This window comes from Gorilla gorilla, chromosome 1 (assembly GCF_029281585.2).
Source record: "Gorilla gorilla gorilla isolate KB3781 chromosome 1, NHGRI_mGorGor1-v2.1_pri, whole genome shotgun sequence".
In the NCBI taxonomy this organism is placed as follows: domain Eukaryota; kingdom Metazoa; phylum Chordata; class Mammalia; order Primates; family Hominidae; genus Gorilla; species Gorilla gorilla.
This window is the reverse complement of record NC_073224.2, coordinates 233,301,334-233,324,192: the sequence shown is the minus strand read 5'-3', so window position 1 is coordinate 233,324,192 and position 22,859 is coordinate 233,301,334. Positions and strand designations below refer to the sequence as shown.

Below are 22,859 nucleotides of genomic sequence, written 5' to 3'. Positions count from 1 at the left end.
CCCTGGTCCTCTCGCATCTGCCCCGTGACTCCCGACTCCCCTCTGCACTTGGTCTGGTCTCCAAGATCGTTCTGATGTGGACTTTCCTCCTTGTCTATGCTGGCAGACCTCAGGAGGAATCCACCACCTCCGCTTTGCTGCCAGGCCAATCACTGATAGCATCAAGCACACTGGCTTGAAGTCAGACTTCAGGTGTTCAAATACTGACTCCACCTTCACTTATGTCTGACTCAGGCAGTTATGTAACCTTTTGGCTTTGGGGTTTTTTTTGTTGTAAACAGGGACCGTAATGGCATCTGCCTCCCTGGAGTTGGAAGCTGGAACGGGGCAACACATGGACAGTGCTGGGAACAGTGCCTCACACATGCCCGTACTCAGTGCTGTCGTGGGACCCATTCCAGCCCTGTCTCATACATTGCATCTCCATCTGTGATCTTTCACTCAGTGCCCCGGGGTTGAGAACTAAACCCCTCTACTCATTCTCATGAGCAGGCCTTTTCCTCTTCAACCAGATTGTAACTCCCTGAGGGGAGGGCTTGTTGTGTGTTTCCTTTGGATCTGCACAGTGGTACTTAGCAGCGTTCTAGGCACCTGATAAGGGTTTGAGTAAAATAGACTGATTGGATAGTTAGTGATGCTGGGAATCTGGAGTGTGGATTGAGAAGTATATTCCAAATTACTTCCAGGCGTTCATCATTTCAGTATCATACGGCCACATGGGAAAATGCCCACTGTGTGAAATTTATTCATCAGTTCAACAAATATTTATTGAGTGCTTTCCATGGCATGATTCTAGTTCCTGAAGATTCAAAAATGAACAGACAGAAAATATCCACGCCCTTGTCACTTACCTGCAGCAGACTAACAGTGGTCAGATACAATCTCAAGAAGTGATCAGTGCCACAGAGAAAATAGAGCAGGGTGTATTGGTTATCTATCTCTGTGTAACAAATTATCCCCAAACATAGCAGTTTAAAACAATGCATATTTATTATCTGACCATTTCTGTGGGCTGGGGCCAGGCATAGCTCTGCTGATCCTCCCACTCAGGGCTCCTTACAAGGCTACCGAAAAGGTGCTGGCCAGGGCTGTGGTCATTGCAAGGTTCAACTGAGTCAAAATCCACTTCTAAACTCGATCATGGGGTTGTTGGGAGGATACAGTTTCTCATGAGCTGTTGAACTAAGAGCTCAGGTTCCAGCTGTTTGGTGAATGCCATGTGGGCCTCCCCATGGAACACAACAGGAAAGCTTGCTTCATCAGAGTGAGCAAGTGAGAAGAGCCAGAGAGAGTGAACACGCCAGGGAACTTGAGTCACCATCTTCCCAGTAAAGTAAGTGCCATTAGGAACCCCACTTTACAGACGAAAATGGAGGCCCAGAGAGTTAAGTATTTTGGCGAAGGTTACATAACTATGTAACTAGTGAGTGGCAGGGCCGAGGTTTGATCCCAACCTGTTTGGCTCCAATACTTGTGCTCCTAACTACCACAGTGGACCATTGCTCTGCCTTGTAGTTTCACACACTGTCTGCTGCAGTCTTCTTGACAAGAGAAGATGATGACTCAGGAACTTCAGCAGTAGTGGGGATGGGAAGAAGTGGGTTGACTGGGAATGCATTTTGAAGAGATTGTTGCTAGAGCTTCTTGATAATTTGGGTGTGGGAATAAGGTGAAAGAAAGATGTTAACAATGATCCCAAAGTTGGGTGCCTAAGAAACTGAGTGAATGATGGTGCTATTCCTCAAGATAGAAGATGATGGTAGTGGAGCAGGTCTAGGGGGAGAATAAAGAGTTCTGTTTTGGCCACGTCAAGGGTGATGTTCAGATGTAGATGTCAAGTGGCCCATTGAATACATATGTCTGGAGCTCAGGGGAGCAGTCAGACCAGAGATACAGACTTTTGTAGTCATTAATCACAGATGACCACCGAGAGAAAGAGTATAAAGGAGAAAAAATGACTAAAGACTTAGACTCCTGACACCTAAAACATTTAGCTGCCTGGACAAAAAGGGAGAGCCAGCAAAGGAAATGGAGACACAGGGGGCAAGAAAACCAGGAAAACATGGTGACCTGGAAGCCAGGTGAAGAGGGGCTTCCAAGAAGGAGGAAGTGGTTAGCTGTGCCAAATGCTTGGTGAGAGGGGATGGAGGACCAAATGGAAAAAGAAAGCTACAATACTGTATTTTCAGAAATGTCCTAATTTTGCAAAAATAATTTCTCCCTGCCCAAAAAGAGTAAAAAGCTCTTTGAGTTTGTTAAATCTGTAGACCAATTTTAATCCACGAACATGGTATATCTCTATTCTAGATATTTTAGAAGATATGTGGTAGGGGAGTGTGGGTTATGTTGTTTTCTATAAAAGGTGTTGAATTTTGTTCTGGCAGGTCAGTTAATTACTGGCAGATCCTCTTGGTCTGGTCAGGCTTGGTTTGAATCTTTATTAGAGTTGGTCTATTTTTATTTTGCCCTTATTCCTAGGCTTTGGCCTTTCCTGTAGGGTATAGTCCTTGTTCCTAAGGCCTGGCCTTTTGGGGAACAAATGCCCCAGGTACTCAGCAAGGGTTCTCTCGTCTGGCTTGGTCAGAATTCAAAGCTCTGCCAGCTCTGCATGACTTCTAGTATCTCTGCTTAGCTTTCAGTCTTATAACAGCTGTGGAGTTTTGCCCTGCATGTGGGCAGTTCTGCCCTCAACCAAGTACTCACAGGGTACCTCCAGGCAGACTTCTAGGGCCTACTTTCTGCACAAGATTCTTCTCTCCAGAGCCCAGACCTGTAAGTTCTAGCTGCTTTAGCAGCCCCAAACTCTTGATTTTTGCCTTCTCCTATAATCTAGGCTGCTGTGCCCCATCGTCCTGCATAATGGGCCAAAAGGCTGGGCAAACATGGGGCTTATCTTGTGTGTTTTCTTTCTGGCAGAACCACAGTCCTGAACTGCCTGTTGTACAATGCCTGCAAAGAGTAGCCTCAGATATTTTTGTCTAGTTTCATGGTTGTTTACAGCAGGAGGGCAAATCCAATCCTAGTCACTTCATTGTGGCAGGAATCAATATCCATTTGGTTTAATGTTTACCATTTCTTCCCATTCCCTATACCAGCTCATCACCCTTGTCAGCGGCAGTTCTATATATGTTTGTAGTCCTTTCAGTTGAAATAAAATTGAGTCAAACAGTTTATAACCTGAAATGAACAAAGACCATGTAAATTCTTTTCAGTTGCCTTTTTAGGCTGGTATCTGTCTGTAGAGGACTCCCAGGGAAGGATTCTCAAGGAAGACTCAATGGGAAGCCTTTGGATGGCAAGCTACAGGGCTGAGTACGAGGGTGGCCTTCCTGTGTGGGGTGTAGGATGAGCATCAGAGAAACAAATCAGGAATCCCTGGGTATAACAGTAGGGGCTGCATTGTCATTTTAGCCTTCCCCAGAGATGCATGATCCACCCCCCAACCCGCCCCTCTCTATGAAAGTCACTGACAAGTTCCTGTGGATCCCCTGGGGTCCCCAGGAATGTATTTCTACTCTGAGGGCCAGTGATTGTCTTTTTCCTGGCCATGAGCCATGAATAGAAACGGGACCCTTAATACTGCCTGACCTGCCACATGCAGCCCTCTCTTCTGGGACTGTCCACAAAGTACATTTCCACCATCTACAGGGGTAGAATTCCAGTCATTTGCTACAGGGGAAATTCTAGATTTTTGTTTCTAAAGGGCCCCAGGTTACCAAGGTCTCTTGTATATTAGAATTTTACCACTTCTATCTGGGGGAATTAGGTATTTATCAATACATTCTGTAACATATATTTACCAAATTGTTTCTCCAGCAAACTTTTATTAAGCAAATGCCAGGCATTGTGTTAGGTTCTGAAGCTCTCCCAGTTCCTTATCCAGGGCCCCAGGAACGCACTCAGGGACCATTTCAGACACGTGGGTGAGTCAGTCCCTAATGGGCTCAGAAGAGAATCACCAAAATGTTTAAGACAGAACAGTCCTGAGCAGTCAACATTTCACCCTCCCTTCCTCTCTCTTCCCTTGCCGACCAGACCCAAGGGTTTTGGACTCAACTGTTTCCTTTTGTAGCAATGAGCTAAGGAGGCTATTTGCTTTGACTAAGGGGCCAAGATGATGAAATCAGATGTCCTGAGTTTGCATCTTGCCTCTCCACTGACTTGCTGTGTGACCTTAAGCAAGTACCTTCCCGTCTCTAGGTCTGCTTCCTGAAAATTCAAAGTCTCTGAAAATTCTGTTTTAAAATATGTGCTGGAGGCGGGGAGACCTGATTCCCTGCCTAGTGCTTCCTTTGTTTTCATGGATTCTTTATTAAGCAGATATTACTTCTTCATAATAAAATCGTATATGAAACAATGACTTGATTTCTTTATATGAAACATACTTTGTGCATCTAAAAATGTTGTTGAAATCATCTGAGCCTCTGAGCAAGAGCTTCGCCTTTGACTCTGAAGCCAGTGCTGTCAGCAGTTTCTCCCCCTTAATGTAATGCTGTATGTGACTCAATATGAACTAAGCAGGGGGCGGGAGGTACAGACCACCCCAGTAATCCAGGCTTTCTCTGGAATTCTCCCACTTGTTTATAGTCTGGGCAATTTGCCTCCTGCTGCTGCATGACTCAGACTCGGAGAGCTTCCAACCTCGCAATGAGCCAGCGGCTCCCCGGAGTCAGACGCTGGCCCTTGTGTCTCAGGCTCCTGGAACCTTCAGATTAAGCCTCCACTTCCATCTCCCCCTGGCCACATTCAGGCAGCAATGCCCCAACCCCACACAGAGACACACGCCCAATCAGTGCCCTGTACAAGCAAAGACTGTGGGTGAGAGGGTACAAGGAGGTGTCCCAACCCCTCACTGAGACAGGATTTCTAGCCCCTCTCTTTGGTTTGTGTCATTTTGCTTTGAAATGTAAGTTGACTTCTGATCAGGGCAGATCTCAGTTTTATAGGACCTTGTGTAAGAATAAGCAATACAAAATAAGGAACACAAAATGAAACCTAGAGTCTTAGAAGGGGCCCGTGCAACCAGAGGTGCCCCGAAAGCTTAAGTGTCATTGACTTCATAGCAACCCTGACTGTGGTCTGATTCCTTTAAGATCCAGAACAACTGCTCCCTGTACCTTAAGTAATTATCATTTAGAATAAAGTCAGAAAATTGCTTGCTGTCTGTTTATTTTAGAATCAAGCAGCCGCTGTATAATTTGAATTTGAGATAGCATTCTTAAAAAAAAAATTCCCTTCGCAATAAAGCACCAGATTGAATGTCCGATGAGTCACAAATGCCCTTCTGAAAACAGCTGCATTAGAGGGACTCACTCAGAAAACATGATTTTCCTTCCTCCAAGGGTCTCCCCTAGACCCTGGCACAGAACCACCCTGGTCCCCACTCTGGTCCTCCCTTCCAGGCTCACTCCTGGTGCAGCAGATCGCTTCCACATTTACTGCATCACATCCAGCATCAATGTTTTTAACTCCAAGAATTGTTTAGAAAATTGTACAGAGGCCAGGCGCAGTGGCTCACGCCTGTAATCCCTATACTTTGGGAGGCCAAGGCAGGCGGATCACCTGAGGTCAGGAGTTCGAGACCAGCCTGGCCAACATGGTGAAACCCTGTCTCTACTAAAAATACAAAAATTAGTCAGGCCTGGTGGTAGGCATCTGTAACCCCAGCCATTCGGGAGGCTGAGGTAGGAGAATCACTTGAATCCGGGAGGCAGAGGTTGCAGTGAGCCAAGATGGTGCCACTGCACTCCAGCCTGGGCAACAAAGAGCAAAACTCTGTCTCAAAAAAAAAAAATTGTATAGAAATTGATTAAAGCAGAACCCTGAAAGATGGTGAATGATTGGCAGGCAATGAGAGGAAGTGTCATGTTGTCCGTTGGTGACATTTGCAAACTCTCCTGGTTTAAAGTGATTCCAGAGCAACTTTATTTCCATAGTCTGTGTTGCACTCAAAGTAAATATTAATTCCATTATGCCATAAACTTTTATTTATCATGACAGCAAGTCATAAAGTTCTCTTACTAGAATATAGCTTCTAAATTGCATATCATAGATGAGATACAACACACACATTGGATTCTAGCAGCAATTACCCACCATCCTTTATGCAAGTCGGTATTAAATGCACTTTCTAAATATGAGTCACAGTCTGAGCTTATGCAGAAAATCTTCCATGGCTATTACCCAGGAGCCCAGAAATATGACGTGAGGGTGACAGAGGAGCCACAGCCAGCAGGGGCCAGACACAAGGATCAAAGTGCACCTAGTCACCCGGCAGTAATTCATCTGAAGCATTCTTTGCATATTATGGGTCTGACTTTTTAAATTACGTAAATTGCTCATTAGAAGTGCCTTGTAATTGCCTTACCCTGCGGTATTGCGAGAGGTGTAGGTTTTAATTATTCTTTTTTGATTTGTAATGTGGTTTGACTTTTTCAGGGTGATAGTTTGGAAAAATACAGATCTGCTCTAATTGTTGTACCAAGTGAAAATAGATGGCTCTGTTGATCAACTTCCTTGACTTTGTGGTGGAGCGTACAAAGGAGTCTTATAGTTTCCCAGCCCTTGTTGATGACTGAGGAGCTTTGCCCGTGGGGCCCGGGGATGATCCCTGTGAGCCTGTAGTGCTGGTGCCTTGGGCTCAGCCAGCCCCTCAGATGACTTGTGTGGAGCCCGGCAGTGTATTCATGTTGGATGTAACCACATCTCGGGGGAGTCTGCTCACCTCTTCCCCACAGCATGGATAGGACAGAAAAAGCCAAGGCCCACTCATCATCTTTGAAGACTGGGACAGACATGATGAGTGCTGGGGGCGCCCAGGTCCGGGGTGCTCCTGGGATGCCTGCTGCAGAGATGCTCTTCTCTCTAGCCCACTTCTCGAGGGCAGCCTGGCCTCCTGCTACCCAGCAAGTGCTCTCACTTCCTGCAGCACGGAGGCCTCCACCTGTCCAGCCCACCCCGATCCAAGCTGCTCTGGGCTCTGGAACGGGCTGCAGGCTTTCTCGGGCCCCTGGGCCTGGCCCCCTGTCATCCAGCACATGGAATTGATGAGTTGTGAGACCAGAGCCGTGGCTTCGGGGATAAACTTCCAGGACTCGTTCTGGCTCATCTGCAGCCACGGATGAATAAAAACTCGATCAGGACGCTGGTCTTTGAAAGGCAGCTATTTTAGGACTCACTTTTGGAAAGGCAGGGGGATTGTTTTTCCGAGACAAAATTATGCATTTGTCAATACAGCAAAAGCGTCGACTGCTTTCTCTTTGGTGGGGGTGGGGGGTCTCTTGCCTTAATCATTCCCCATCAGAAAGCTTTGCTCTTTGAAGCCTGGCTGGCATTGGGCTTCTGTGCATCTGCCCACAGAGAGATGCTCCTCAATCCCGTCCCGCACCTGGCCCCACTCTCCCTCTTTGGAGCAGCTCACCTCTCACTGACAGTAACGGGGAGAACCTTTGTGAGTCTAGGAACGGTTTTGTCATAAAGCCCCCAGCCCATTTCCTGTCTTTTCATCACCTGTTTTATGCATGTGGCATTCTGTTCCAGGCCAGATTGCTGTGACATGAGAAATACCCGAAATATGGGCTGCCACGGTGGCTGTCATTAACCAACCACTAGTTGTGCCTTTATAAATTTTTACACACCGCTAAATTATAAATATGCAATGCTGCGAGTAATGAAATATGCGCCTCTAATAACTGCAGTTAGAAGATTTGTAGTTCTGCATGCATGTGCCGTAAACTGGGAGGAGTTGGGGGGCTTCATCTGTTTCCCATTTGGAGCCCCTATTGTGCTTCTCTCCATCCCAGAGTCCCTCATGAGGGTCTTGCATCTCAAGGGGACCCTTTGGGGGAGCCTCTCTCAGATATTGGGCTTCCCCGCTTGATGCCTTTTCTTTTGTTGGTCACATGGATTCAATAAACCTGGTTCACTAGCACCCACCATGTTTCAGACCTGTGCTAGGCTGGCAATCCGCAGCGGAATTAATCTTCCAAATCGTCATTTTGGGGAGATGAACAAATTACCAGGCAATGACAGTGCAGTGCGATGAGGGCCCGAGGGGAAGGGTACCCAGGTGCTGTGGGAGGCTAGGGTGACCCTGAACAAATTCTGTAATCTCTCTGTGTCTGTGTCCTCATTTATGACTGAGGACAGTACCACCTCCTTCCTCTTGGTGCTGCTGGGAGCATTATATGAGTTACGACACGTAAAGCATTTATTTAGAGTGGTGCCTGGCATACATTAAGCACTCACTAAACATTAACTAGTATAAGCACCATTATTATTACTTGACTTCTTCCTGTCTTCTGCCTCGTAGTTGAGATGGTGCCTAGAGCACTCTCTTCCTTCTTAAAGAGAATGGCTTCAGCACCACAAGCTTTGAATTAAAGAAACATTGCATTTTTGTCCAATACAGAAATATCTTGTCTTTATATTGATATCAAAAACAACCTATTATAAAAATGCAAACAGTATAAAACTGTATAAAAAGTCCCCCCTAAATCCAATGTATACATACACACATGCACAAATATGTTTATGAAGCTGAGCTATACTCTATGTCTCGTTTTTAGCCGCAACTGTATAGTGGACATAATTTATGTCATACAAATTAGTTATTTTCTTACCCTTTTGTTGGATGATTACATCGTTTCCATTGTTTCATTGATCCCACAAGTATTACTGAGCGGCTGCTAGAACCCAGTGTTCTAGGTGCTGGAGCTATCCTAGCCCTTGTTGACACAGTCTAGAGACAAGGGATGGGCAGACAATAAGAACTAGAATATGTAGCATGCCAGATGGTCATGAGAGACACAGGGAAAAACAAAGCAGAGAAAAGGCATGGGATGTGGCTGCAACTTTAAATCCAGTGGTCAGGGCAGGCCTTACTGAGGTGACTGGAGAGGAAAGAGCTGAAGGGGTCAGGAGCCCTATTGAAATCTGGGGAGAGGCTTTCCAATTACAACAGCAAGCGAAAGCCTTTGAGATCACAGAACAACCTGGACAAGTCCTAAAAGCTTTGTGCTAAGGGAAAGAGGCCAGACACAAAAGGACACACACTGCATTCTGTGGTTCTGCTTCTCTGAGATCTCAGAATAGGTAAATTCAGAGAGACAGGGATTAGAGTAGAAGTTCTCAAGGGCTGGGGGAGGGGAGGGAGATGAAGAGTTATTGCTTAAAGGAGGCAGAGTTTCTGTTTGGGATGATGAAAAGTTTAGGAAAAGGAGAGTGGCAACGATTGCACAACAATGCGAATGTCCTCAATGCCATTGAATGGTGCACTTGAAAACGGTCAAAATGGGAAATTTCATGTTATGTGCTTTCTACCACTATTTTTTAAAAAGACCTTGAGATGGGAGTTGGTATTGGATAGAACGAATGCACGATGTTTAAATTAATGAACATTCTGTTAATGAATAGTTGTTTCTAGTCTTTTGTTGTTACAAACAATATTTTAATAATATCTGACAATTATTTTATACATATATGTCATTTTACACTTATGTGACTATGTAAAATAAATTATAGAAGAGGACAGTTTAGACGATGGACTGTGTGACTTTTTATTTTCACAGATATTGACAAATTGTCCTCCATAGATGGTAAATTAAATTACATTCCAGCTAACAGTATGTGAAATCATTTGTTTCCTCAAGCCCTTATCAAAACATTGTGTTATCAAAGGTTTTTTTTTTTTTTCAGGTCTAACGTATAAAATGGCTCTTACAGTTTTACTTTAAATTTATCTTATTAATGAAGTTGAACATACTTCTTTTCTATTCAGAAATTTGCAAATCTTTGTATTAGATTGTTGGTTTTTTTTCTTATTGGTTAGAAGATGCTCTTTATATATTACAGAAATTAACTTTTCTATGATATATAGTAAATAATTTCTCAGCTCATAATTTGATTTCGCTTTTTAATATTTTTTCTAGACATTTAAAAAAGTGTGAGTAGCCAAATTTATCTCTTTTCTTTTATGATCTCTAAAATGTATGACATAGAGAGGCCATTTCTTGTTCCAAAATTACAAAAAAATGTTTTTGGTATTTTAATATTTTTATTTTTTTCTTAATTTAAATCTCTGAATGATTTAGAATGTATTATGGTAGAAGGGACAGTGTCAATATATTATACAACTTTATTTTTCTTCTCCAGATAGCTGCTCAAGTGTTGCCAAACTATTTATTGAATCATCTACCTTTTTTTCTTGCTGGTAGGCATGTGCCTTCTCTGTTATATACTAAATTCTGAATTGTATTTGGATCTATTTTTGGACTATCTATTCTGTTTCAATGAATTGTCTGTTTATCCACATTTGATTGCCACACTCTTAATTATTGTAGTTTTCTAATACATTTTCATATTCATGAAGGAAGTCCACCTTTATTCCTCTTTTTCAGAATGTTCTTGGCTACTTCTGCTTGTATTTCTCTAACACACTTTTGAATTAGACTGATCTAAAACAAAACAAAGCAAAAAAACCCCACCAAACCCCAGCTGGTATTTTTATTGTAGTCACACCCTTACCTTACCCTGAAACCTATTACCACTGATCTGTTCACCAACACCATAGTTTTTGTCTTTTTGAAAATGTCTTATAAATGGAATTATACTATATGGAAACTTTTGAGACCAGTACTTTCATTCTGCTCAACGTTGCCATTCATTACTTTTTCATTGCTGAGTAATACTCCATTGTATTCATGTACCAATTTGTTTATCTGCTCCCTGGATATATAAGTTTGGGATGATCGTGAATAGATGTTCTACAAATATTTATATATAGGTTTTCATGTAAACAGTTTTCATTTCTCCAAGGGAAACACTCAGATGTGGAATTGTTGTGTTAGATAGTAAGTGTATGTTTAACATTGTAAGAAATTGTCAACACATTTTTATTATTTTGATTTTGTGTGTATTTTGTTTTTTGGCTATTTTAATAGGTGTGTACTGGTATCTCATTGTGGTTTTAATGGTTTGCATTTCTCTGATGGTTAACAATGTTGAACAACTTTGCATGGGCTTATTTTCCATTTCTGTATCCTCTTAAGTGAAGTGTCTGTCCAAATTTTTGTCCATTATTTATTGGGTTGTTTGTTTGCTTGCTGTTGAGTCAGATATGTGATTTGCCAATATTTTTAACTAGTCTGTAACTTGTCTGTTCATTATCTGAAGAGTGTCTCCTAGAAGAAAAGTTTTACAATTTCGATGAAGTCCTATTTAGCGATTGTTTCTTTTATGGATTCCATTTTTGGTTTTATGTCTAGCAAATATTTGCTTAACTCCAGGTCACAGATATTTTCTCCTTTGTTCGCTTTTAAAAAGTGTATGATTTTACATATTGCACTTAGAGCTAGGATCCATTCTGAGCTAACTTTTGTCTAATGTGTGAGGCTTAGGTTGAGAGTTCTCTGTTTTTTTGTTTTTGTTTGCATTTAGATGTCTTATTGTTCTAATACCACTTATTGAAAAAAAAATCTTCTCCATTGAATTTGCCTTTGCACATTTGTCAAAAATCAATTGTCTGTATTTGTGGAGTTTATTTCTCTTATGTCTCTTCTGTTCTATTCATTTTTGTGCCTATCACATCACCAATAGCACATTGTTTTCATTACTGTCGGTCTATATAGGTCTTCAAATTGGTTAGTCAAATTTCCCAAAATTTAGTTTTCTTTTAAGAAATTGTTTTGGCTATACTAATTACTTTGACTTTCAGTATACATTTTTGAATCAGTATGTCTATAGATACAAAAAGAATCCTGCTGAAATTTTTATTGGTATAGTGTTACATCTATAGATCACTTTGGGGGAAACTGGAAACCTTTCCTATGCTGAGTTTTCCAATATGTGACCGCAGTACAATCAGCTCTCCATATCTCAGATTCTGCGTTGGTGGATTGAACCAACAGTGGATCAAAAATATTCAGAAAAAATAACAACAATAACAATAATACAAGTAAAAAATACAGTATAACAATTATTTACATAGCATCTACATTAGGTATTAGGTATTATAAGCAATCTAGAGATGATTTAAAGTATATGGGAGGGTAAGCATAGGTTATATGCAAATACTATACCATTTTATATAAGGAGCTTGAGGATCTGTGGATTTTTATATCCACAGGGGTTCCTGGAACTAATCCTCTGCAGATGCCAAGGGACAACCATATATCTCTCCATTTATTTAAGTCTTTAAAAAATTCTTGTTAGTATTTTGTAATTTTCGGCATATAGATGCTCTATATATTTTTTATTAGGTTTTTACCTAAGTATTTCCATTTTTGAGCTATTTTAAATGGCATTTTTTAAGAACTGGTTTTCACTAATTCATTGCTAGTATATAAAAATACAACTGAATTTTGTGTGTTCATCTTGTATCTTGTGACCTTGCTAAACTCACTTGAGTTCTAGGATTTTTTTTTTCTGTAAATTTCTTAGGATTTTTTGTGTGGGCAATCATGCTATCTGAAAATAGGGACAGCTTTTCTTCTTGCTTTCCAATTTACAGGCTTTTATTTCTTTTTCTTGCCTTATTGCACTGGCTAGGGTTTCCCTACAAAGCTTATGTGAGAATGGACAGTTTTGCCATTTTCCTGATATTAGGGGGAAAACATTCAAGTCTTTCACCATTAAGTATAAAGTTAGTTGTAGGATTTTTTTGATAGATGCCCTTCATCTGGTTGAGAATATAATAATGTTTTTTCTTCTTTAGATTCTTAACATGGTAAATTACAATGATTGATTTCTGGATATTGAAGCAGCTTTGCATTCTCAGGATAAATTCCATTTGGCCATAGTATATGTATATTCTTCTTTTTATATGTTGCTCAATTTTATTTTCTAATATTCTGTTGGTGATTTTTGCATTTCTGTTTCTGAGGGATATTGGTTTATAGTTTTCTTTTGTGGTACTGTCTTTGGTTTTGGTATCAAGATGTTACTGATCTCATAAAACGAGTTGGGAAATGTTCCTGACTCTTCTGTTTTCTGGAAGAGTTTGTGTAAAATTGATACTATTTCTTCTTTAAATGTTTAGTAAAATTTGTCAGGGAAACCATCTAGGCCTAGAGAATTTCTTTTTTCAGAAAGTTTTAAACTACTAATTCAATTTATTTAATAGTTACAGGACTATTCCAGGGTTTTTTTTTTTTTTTTTTAAATCTGGGTGCATTTTGGTAGTTTGTGGTTTTCAAAGATTGGTTTATTTCATCTAAGTTGTAGAATTTATCTATGTGAAGTTGTTCACTGTTTTCCCTTATCTTTTTTATGTCTGTGGAGTCTAATATCTAATCTTTCATTTCTGATATTGGTAGGTTTTGTCTTCTTTCTTTTTCCTTTGTTAGTCTTGTGAGAAGTTTATTAATCTTATTTATCTTTTCAGCAAACTAGCTTTTGCTTTCATTGATTTTCTCTATTTTTTTCATTTTCAATTCCATTTGTAATTCATTCTTATTTTACTATCTCCTTTTGGCCTGCTTTGAGCTTAATTTGCTGTTATTTTTCTAGTTTCTTAAGAAGGATGCTATATTATTGATTGAAACCTTTCTTCTTTTCTAATATGAACATTTAATAAGATAAATTTTCCTCTAAACACTGCTTTGGCTGTATCCCACAGATTTTGATACATTATATTTTTATTGTTTGATCAGTTAAAAATATTTTCTAATTTTTTTGACCTATGGGCTATTTAGAGAGTTTTCAGTTTTCAAATATTTGGAGATTTTTCCTGTTATCTTTCTGTTATTGATTTCTAAATTAATTTAATCATCAGGGAACATATTTTGTAGATTTCAATTCTTTTAGTTATTTTAAGGTTTGTTTTATGACTCAAGTCATGATCATGGTGAATATTCCATGTATAATTAAAAAGAATGTGTATTCTGCTGATGTTGGGTAGCATACTCTCTAACTATCAGTTGGAGTTGGTTGATGGTGCTATTGAGTTGTTCTATGACTGATTTCTGTCTACTCATTCTATTACTGACTGAGAGAGAAATACTGAAGCTTCCAGCTATAGTTGTGGGTTCATTTAGTTTTCCCTTCAGTTCTTTCAGTTTTTGCTTCATATATTTGAAAGTTCTTATTATGTATGTACATGTTTAGGATCATTATGTCTCTTTTATTATTAAGCAGTGTCTCTTTTTATCATGGTAATTTTCTTTGCTCTGTAGTCTACCTTGTCTGATATTAATATAGCCACTCAAGCTTTATTTTCCACAGCATTTGCATGGCATATCTTTTTCCATCCTTTTACTTTTAGCCTACTCATATCATTATATCTGAAATGCATTTTTTGTGAACAACACATCATTGGGTCATGGTTCTTTGCTATTCATTCTGACAATCTCTGTCTTTTCATTATTGCAGTTAGAAAATTTTTATTCCTTTGTTTTTGTTCCTTTGTTTCCTCTTTCCTCCCTCCTTTTATGTTATTTGAACAATTTTTAGTATTGTATTTTACATATTGTGTTTTTTTACTATATCTCTTTGTATAGTTTTTTAATGGTTGCTCTATGGGTTACAATACATTCTTTTTGCAATCTACTTAGAATCAATATTTACCACTTCAGGTGGAACATAGCAAGCTTAACATCATACAGATTCCTTTACTCCCTCACCCCTTATATTTTAGTTGTTTTATATATCATATATATATATATAGAAAACCCCAGTAAGGAATGTTATAATTTTTGCTTTCAACCATCAAAAATATTTTAAAAACTACTTGAGAATAATTGTCTATTATATTTACCCAAATCTTTATTAGTTCTCTTGTTCTTCCTTCTTTCTTGATGTTCCAAACTTACTTCTGGTATCTAATTTTCCTTCCATCTGAAGAACTTCTTTTAGAAATTTCTTAGAGCAATTCTAGAGAATTACTTGTCTGCTGGCAACTAATTTTTTTAGTTTTCCTTCACATGATATTGTCCTAATTTTACTTTCATTCCTGAAGGATATTTTTGCTGAATCTAGAATCCTGAGTTGACTGACAGTTCCTTCTTTCATCACTTAAAAAATGTTTCACTTCTTTCTGGCCCCTGTAATTTCAGAGGAGAAATCTGCAGCCATTCAAATCATTGTTCCCCTATGGGGGCAATAACTTTTTTCTGTAAAGGGCCAAATGGCAAGTATTTTTGTCTTTGCAAGCCATACAGTCTATATCACAACTACCTAACTGTGCCATTGTCTCACTAACACAGTCATAGATACTGCATAGCAGAATAGTTATGGTTATGTTCCAATAAAACTTTATTTACAAAACAGGCAGTGAGCCAAATTTGGCCCAAGGACCATAGTTTGTTGACCTCTGCCTGGAAAGTAATGTGTCGTTTTTCTCTGGCTGCTTTCAAGATTTTTCTTTTTCTTTTATTTTCTTTCTTCCTTTTTTTTTTTTTTTTTTTTTTTAAGACAGTCTTACTCTGTTGCCCATGCTGGAGTGCAATGGCACGATCTCAGCTCACTGCAACCTCCACCTCCTGGGTTCAAGCAATTCTCGTGCCTCAGCTTCCCAAGTAGCTGGGACTACAGGTGCATGCTACCATGCCCGACTAATTTTTGTATTTTTAGTAGAGATGGGGTTTTGCCATGTTGGCCAGGCTGATCTCAAACTCCTGGGCTCAAGTGATCCACGGGCCTAAGCCTCCCAAACTGCTGGGATTACAGGCATGAGCCATTGTGCCCAGCCAACAAGATTGTTTTTCTTTGTCTTCAGTTTTCAGTTTGATTCTGATGTATCTGATTATGGATTGCTTAGATTTATCTTGTTTGGAGTTCACTGAGCATTCAGATCTGTAGGTTTACGTCTTGTGCCAAATTTTTGAAGTTTTTGATGATTATTTACTCAAATATTTTATCTGTATCACAATCCTTTTCATCTTCTTCTAATATTCCAATAACACAGATATTAGGCCTTTTGGTATCATCTCACAGTTCCCTAGGCTCTGCTCATTTTTTTCAATCTTTTTTATTCTCTCTCATTCAGATTGGATAATTTTTATTCAAGCTCACTTTTTCCTGTAATCACCATTTGGCTCTGTAGCCCACTCAGTGAGTTTTCTGTTTGGGTTATGGTAATTTTCAGTTCTAAAATTTCCATTTGGTTCTTTATATTCTCTACTTATTTTCTGAAACATTTCATTTTTCCATTTGTTTTTAGAGTGTTTACCCTTACTTCTTGGAACATTTCTATAATAGCTGCTTTTAAGTCTTTGCCAGATAATTCTACCATCTATGTATCTATTTCTATGAAAGTTGAGTTTTTTTTCTAGTTGTTATTATGCCAGCCAATTTTGGATTTTATTCTGTGCATTTTGAATATTATGTGATGAGACTCTAGGTCATGTTGAGATCTAAAGGAGAATGTTGACATTTTTGTTCTCATAGGTAATCCACCCAGGTGGGTTCAGGCTGCAGGTTTCAGCCTGAACTTTTGTGGACTGTGCTTTCAAGGTTAGTTCTGTTTTCAAAGCCTTTGTTGTCCTGTGTGTGGGACCTAGGGGCTGTCCTGTGTGTGCACCATACAGTGGCCAGTCTGGGGTGTGGGTGTAGGTTATCCTGTAGTTCAGTTCTCAAAGTCTTTGGCATGCTGTTAGCATCAGATCCATGCATATGCTGCTTGAGGTTGAGCCCAGGAGTTTATAAACAATTTTGTGAGATTTTCCCTCTCCACCATCTCCTTGGGCCTCTCTTTTACAGTCATCTGGCCATAAAGCTGGGATTTTAGTTACCTTGGTCAGTTGTACAGATGCCATGACTGCACCCACATCTGGGACCACAGCAGTAGGTTAGAGAGAGGAAAGAAAGCAACATGAGTTCTCCTTACCTCCTTGGGATCAAAGGTCTAACTGTTGTGAGAGAGTTTCCCTTCTTTCATGGTTTTAGACACCTGTGGGCCTCACTGTTGCTGCCATCACCACCCAGGATTGCCTGGGGGCTGCAGTGCAAGTGAATGGATAAAAGAAAAAAAAAAAACAACAAAACAAAACAGGATTTCTTCTGCTCTCTTTGAGTGTCCAGAGCCTGTTTTCTTGCTCCTTGAGCTGCAACCAGAGCTTACCATGGCTCTCTTTCTTTCTACAGTCCAATTCCCAGTTTCAAGCTGCCTGGAGTCCAGACTCAGGGATGAAGGAGGAATAGGAAGCTCGTGGCTCTTTCAGGGGTGTTTCTAATTCTGGTCTTCCTCGTTAATTTGCCTGCTCCTATGTACCTTTCAGTGTCCTCAGATTTGCTGCTTCAACATCAATCCAGGTTTTATAGCTGCATTCAGGATGCTCACTCCATCTTGCCTGGAACCAGAACTGCTTCCATATACTTTTGCTCACTTTCCAGGTGCTGTCCTCTCTGTCCCTTACTGACTTTCAGCAGGGTTTGTTCTCCTTTGGGCTGCTTCCAAAAGGGCCTCTTTTCTTTGATGGCTTTATTTATTTATTTTTTCCACTTCCTTCCTGAGCTCTGCCAATTCATGTTTTATTCCCCTTTGATGGGATTTTGTGCCTTTCCTGAGCTTTTGTGTCTCTGCTTTGAGTTTTTGTTTTAAAGAAGCACTTGTTCATTATTGTTTGAAGTTGTGGTAGTGTTTGGTCAACAATTTTTAATGGCTCCATGACATTTTCTTGGTGAGCATCCTACATTTATTTATTTCTATCTTGTTACTCCTTTTTCTCTGTATGTTTATACTAATTGGATTATGGTTCCTTTCTTGTGATTCCTGTCTTTCGATAAAGTGGATCCCACTCTCCCACCCCCCAGAACTACTATGTGAAGGAATTTCTTACAGGTTGTGATCTAGGGTAGGGCTTCTGGCTAACATGAATTTCCTCTGAATCATAAAGGTCCTTAGACACAGAGCTGTGTCTGTATTTGTGAACTTTTCCCTATCTCCAGCCAACAGAAATCAGCAGCTGTAGAGACAATACTACCAATTCAATTTCTCTTCTCTACCATCTCCTCTTTCCCTCTCCCATATCCAGTTCCCTGGACCAGCCTATGAGTCCTGGCGGTACTCTGCTGCCAGTCTATGAATCCTGTTTTCATTTTTCTGAACAGAAGCTTGTTGGTTTTGTGCCTCGGGGCATGTGCTCACTGTTTTGATGAACTGCACTCCACGGCTTTTTCTGAGAGCTGCAGCGGTAGACGTCCTCGTTAGGGATCTTCCTGTAACCCTGTTAGACCTTTATTGCATTGGTCGGCCCTTCTCCAGACACTGTTAAAAGAGATTAGAGATAATTTCTGGACATCAAACCTAGAATTGGTATTTTTCTTTTTCTCCTTAGCATTGGGGCGGGGGTAATTTCCTGGAGGAAAAAGGAGTAACATCATATTTACTCCACTATATGAAAGTCAGAGTTTGGGTATATTTATTTTTAAAATATGATACATATTATCAAATTTCCCTCAATAATCTTAGATGTCCTTATAATTTTCTTTATAAATTTAACCTGATGTACTAGGAAAGAAGTACGTAGGGAGACAGACAGTGCCTGTGAAAAGGCTGGAAGGCAGGTTTGGAAGGTGGGCTACTTAGCTGCAGCAATCGGTCATCCTTGGAAGGCAGCGAGAAAGCAGTGCAGAGAGGGCACATCAGAGCTCTCAGAGGCACAGAAGGGCCACTGAATCCAAGGATTACATGTTTTGAAGACAGTTTTGCATCAGGAATCTAAATTCCCACCCACAGCAGGCCAGGCAACCAACCCTAAAATTCTTAAGAGATGATTATTTACAAAGGCAGAAAGTTCATCCCCTGGGAGGGATCCATTCCTAGGCTGAACAACTCAGTTACCAGCAAGTTCTCACACAAATGTGAAGTCTACCTGCCAGTTATTTTGATCACTTGGTGCTGTTCTTCCATCCAGAGCACCCCTGGAATCTGTTCCTCTCTACACATAGGGCACCCGTTTGAGTACTGAAGCAGGGTCCTCCAGCGGATGACCTTCCCCAAAGCCAGCTCTGCAGAGGACAGCAGTTCTGGGTGAGCACACCCTGTATTATCTGGGTCAAAGGCCACAGCTCCCAGTGTGGGACATGGAAGGGGTCCAGGGAAGACCTTGCAATGGGAGCCCCAGGGTTTGGGATTTTGGATGCTCTCAAATGTATCCTTGTGGGTGGAGAGAGTCCGTTTGCATTCCATGTAGATTCATGCCCTGTGTATCATGGTGCTGTTTGTGGTTCCCAACTGCCATCTCCAGTCCAGGCATTATTAACTCTTTTTTATCATGGAACCTGAGTGTCTTAAGTGATGGTTCCCAATAATTCTAAACCAAGTGAGCAAATAGGCTGTGATGGAAGAGACAGAGGGAGCTGTGAAAAAGAACAAGAGCAGAGCTTTTAAATCACCATGCGACAAATGGAATCGTGACTTAGGTTTCACAATTGAGGTGGCTGATTTCATGTGCTATTGACAAATCTTTCACATTTCTGACAGTTACAGAGTTCCCCCTCTGGAACATAAAGTCTACATTCATGAAGGTCAGCTTCAGGTACACCACCCCTAAGGCCTGACGGTACTTTGCTGTGCATCTGAGATGTGGCAGAAACAGCCTCTGACCACCAGAAAACCTAACTTTCCTTCCAAGTCCCAAAGAGATTACAAAAGTTTTAATCATCCTGGGACTGTCTCTGGCTGAAGGATAGATATGACCTTGAGACACTGACAAGAAGAATGATTAGATTCAGTGAAAAAGAGAGCAGGGATGACGATGTTGAAGGGGTTTTGACTCAAGGGTCAGTGAAGGGTGCAGAGAAGACAAAGAGTGAATGAGAACATGCTTGGAGGTTCAATTTCATTGCCCCTTCTCCTGGAAGGCAATTGGCAGCTGCCGACTTGCAGAGCATCACTTGGACCAGGGTTCATGTTGAATCTACCCACGCACCTTAGGACTTTGTGCAGCTGGAGAGAGGGTTGTTCGGGGCTCGGAGCTGCAGAAACATTATTCCTGTTGTCAGCTGAAGAAAATTGTCTGGATACAAAGGATAGGCCTTGGCCTGACTCTATTTGTGGGGGAGGCAGAACTTCGCTTGGTATTTTCTTTTCTATGCAAAGGATTTGAGACCTAAGAGAGGGAACAGATGAGGGAAGACCTTTTCGCCTTCTCCGTTTCTTTCCTGAATATAGACTGGTTCAGCAGCTCAGGGTGAAGCCTGGGAAACAAGCCTGGCTTTTACCGTGGGGAATCACTTATTGGCTGGGTCAACATGGACAACTCTTTAAACTTTCCTGAGCCTCAAATGCCAGATGTGGGGATTCTGTTCTGTAGGACCTTGTTTTTGTGTCCTGAGGCTGCCTTAACAAAGGATTGCAAACTGGGTAGCCTGAAACAACAGAAATTATTGTCTTATAGTTCTGGAGTCCAAAAATACAAAATCAAAGCGTGGGCGGGGCAGGCTCCCTCGTAGCCTTTAGGGATGGATCTTTCCTGGCCTCTCCCAGCTTCCAGTGGCTGCAGCAATCCTTAGTGTTCTTGGCTTATAGATGCGTCACTGCACTCTGGTGTTCTCCCTGTGCATTTCTGCCTTCATGCCATCTCCTCCTCTGTCTTCATCCATTCTCATGCTGCTGTAAAGACACTACCTGAGACTGGGTAATTTATAGAGGAAAGAGGTTTAATTGACTCACGGTTCCATATGGCTGGGGATGCCTCAGGAAACTTAACAATCATGGCGGAAGGCTAAGGAGAAGCAAGCTTGGACCTTCTCACATGGTGGCAGGAGAGAGAAGTGTGGAGCAATGGGAGAAGAGCCCCTTATAAAACCGTCAAATCTCGTGAGAACTCACTCACTATCCAGAGAACAGCATGGGGGAAACAACCTGCGGTGATCCAATTACCTCCCACTGCGTTCCTCCCATGACACACGGGGATTATGGGGATTAACAATCCAAGATGAGATTTGGGAGGGGACACAGCCAAACCATGTCATCCTCCCTGGGTTTTCACATGGCCTTCTTCTGTTGACACCAGGCATTGGATTTAATGCTTACCCTAATCTGATATGACTTCTTCTTAACTAATTACATCTTCAGGGCCTCTATTTCCAAATAAGGTCTCTTTGGAGGTTCTGGGTGAACATAGATTTTGGAAGGACTCTATTCACTTGGTATGGATCCTTTAAAGATTAAAAGAGATAACACAAGTGAAGTAGTCAGCAGAATGCTTGACGCACGGTAAGTACTCAATAAGTGGTATTTATTGCTGTTGCTGATGTTATTGTTGCTTGTACCATTCATAGAATCCTTTCCAGGTGGCTGTACTATTAACATCTAGTGTTCGTAACAATTCTGTTCATTCATTTAGTCGCAGATGTTTATATGCCCAGCAATCTGCTAGACTGGGGGATGCAGAAATGAAAGGCCTGGTCTTTTGTTTTCAGGGAGTTCACAATCTGGGGAGGAGGCAGACACACACTAACAGCCTGTGCTGAGATCCTCAGGAGGGGAGGGTGGCCGTGCCCAGATAGGATGGGAGGAAGATGCTCTGGGGGAGGCCTCCTGGACAGATCAGGAGGATTCTCAGAGTTTTTGAGCTGAAACTTGAGGGTGAGTTAGGATTCCCCCCATACAAATGGGGTACAGCAGTGTATGGGAGAGCAGCAGAGAGTAAGAGAGCACCTATTTGTTCACTCAGTGGCCATGTGGGGCCTCAACTTCGAAGCAAATTCCGTCCTGTCTGCCAGGGGTGAGGAGGTGGTGCAGAAACAGACTATCAAGATGTGGACCCTGTTCTTGGAACTGGATGGACAGGAACCTGCTGTAGGGAGCACAGCCCCTCTGAAGACCAACACTGTGAAGGGAAGTTGCTCCCTTGCCAGGGGTACAGGGAAGGAAGGCCTAGGATGGGGAAGGGACCACAGCAGGCCTGCGGGAGTAGGAAGGAGGCCAGGGCGAATCCTCAGGAGGTGTGTGGTCCTGGGACAGCCCACCTGACTCTGATCTTCCCTGTCACTTAGTCTGGGACCTGGAAGCTGGCAGCAGCTTAGGTTAGTTAGCTGTTAGCTGTGGCAGTTGAAAGAATGACAACTCTATGATCCACCTGTGTGACATTGAAGAAGTCACTCAACCTCTCTGTGGCTCCCTGTCCTCATCTGCAAAATGGAAATGATGACAGAATCACTGTGAGGGTTCAGTGAATTAATACGTGTCTAGCCCATAGAACAGTGCTTGCCACAGTAAATGCTGCTTACAAGTTTGCTCATGTTGTTATCTAAGCAAAATTCCCAATCAAAGGGCTTTTAAAATGAGCTGGCAATGACTCTTTGTCGGTGCTCTCTCAGTTGTACTTGATGCCTTTAAACACAGGAGGCAGAGAAGATGGCACAGGCCTGGAAGCGGTTGAGCTGGATGACATCCACACGCAGGTGTCCTGTCTGAGCCTGTGCCCTGTGTCGGTGACCAGTCAACTGGCATATCCTGAATGGAAGACAGCCCTGGGCAACTTAACAAGGGGCTAGAGGGCATAAGTTTCAAAACTCTTTTTGGGGATATTTATAAGAGACACTTGCATTGGTTAAAAAAAATAATAATTGTAATGTGACCAGAGCTACAAATTACTGATCTTCTCTGTTCCTTTCCTGCCTAGGGCACATTTCTTGATCCTTTTTAAGCCAAGGGGAGATGTACTTGCTTTGCCTATTGAGGCCCTTCCTACCACCCAGGCTCTGATGGCTCAGGTGCCTTCCCTATGGATGGCCTGGGGAAATGGGCAGGTATGTGGAGCTAGCATGCTTGAAAGAAAGGGGGTGGGGGAAGATGACTGCAAGGCTGACGTCAGGGCCCAGTGTGCCAGTGCAGAAGCAGGGAGGCCCCATCCCTGGCTGGAAATTTACTGCAGCTCAGAGAACAGGCCTGTGTTCCTCCAAATAAGGCAGAA

At 41.6% G+C, this 22,859-nt stretch overlaps 1 protein-coding gene across 13 annotated transcripts in view; it reads left to right on the top strand.

Annotated features, from left to right (window-relative positions):
- The window catches only part of CAMTA1 (calmodulin binding transcription activator 1), a 986,830-nt gene that overhangs the window by 511,042 nt on the left and 452,929 nt on the right, over positions 1 to 22,859 (top strand). The gene's annotated exons all lie outside the window — the stretch shown is intronic.